This window comes from Phyllostomus hastatus, unplaced genomic scaffold (genome assembly GCF_019186645.2).
Source record: "Phyllostomus hastatus isolate PE091 unplaced genomic scaffold, TTU_PhHast_1.1 phas_contig_137, whole genome shotgun sequence".
Lineage (NCBI taxonomy): Eukaryota > Metazoa > Chordata > Mammalia > Chiroptera > Phyllostomidae > Phyllostomus > Phyllostomus hastatus.
The window spans coordinates 16598021-16598827 of record NW_025333583.1 but is presented as its reverse complement, the minus strand read 5'-3'; the positions used below and the strand labels follow the sequence as shown (position 1 = coordinate 16598827).

General features: G+C 45.0%; 1 non-coding gene across 1 annotated transcript; it reads right to left on the bottom strand.

Annotated features, from left to right (window-relative positions):
- Window positions 1-203: 203 nt before the first annotated feature.
- On the bottom strand, window positions 204-333 carry LOC123830131. The gene has a single exon (XR_006787705.1). It is a non-coding gene; the product is annotated as a small nucleolar RNA SNORA11 (small nucleolar RNA).
- Window positions 334-807: the final 474 nt, after the last annotated feature.

The window sequence follows — 807 nt, the reverse complement described above, 5'->3', positions numbered from 1 at the left end:
GGCATATAGTTACCACTAATGTACTGTACCTTAAAAATGGTCAAGATAGTGAAATTTCATGTTATGTTTTTTTTTTTTTTTACCACAACAAAAAAAGGAATTGATGGCAGTGGGCATTTAAAGCTGGGAGGGATGTGGCCACACCTGCGTTTTATTTTATTTTATTTATTTATTTATATATTTTTAATTATTTTTTATTTTTCACATGTAGGGTGTTTGTTCATAGGAAGGGCACGAGTTCTGTGCCCCTCGACACAATGACCCCAAACTCTGGTTGGGAGTGTCGTACACTGAGGAGCCATCTCTGCAGGCCCCCTGCTCCAAGCACGCCCACACACCCGCATTGTAGACAGCAGCCTCCGCGTTTCACGGACTGGAGGACTGGCGCTGGGACAGACTGGAGCTGGCCAGAGCAGCTGGAGGGCCTGCGAGCGTCTGACCTGGGTTGGTGTGGGTGTGACAGGAAGGAGATGAACCAGCACCGAGGAGTGCAGGCTCGGCTCTTTATTCCCAAGGTGTGTAACTGTGGACACTGTTCCCCTGGACAACTCTTGTCATTTTCCAGTTTGGCCTGTGGTTAATATTGCCCAGAGAGGTCATTTGATTCAAGGGGACTCCCAGACAGGAATTCAGATGGACTGCTTGTGACTGTGACTCTGTAGGACTCTGGGGGTTCTCTGCCCCTCCTCTTCTCCCTCCCACTCTTTTATTTATTTATTTATTTATTTTTCTTCTTTTTTTAACAGTAGCACTGATTCCCTTGAATACTGTCATTCATATTCAAATTCTTTTAAAGCCAATTAGAGA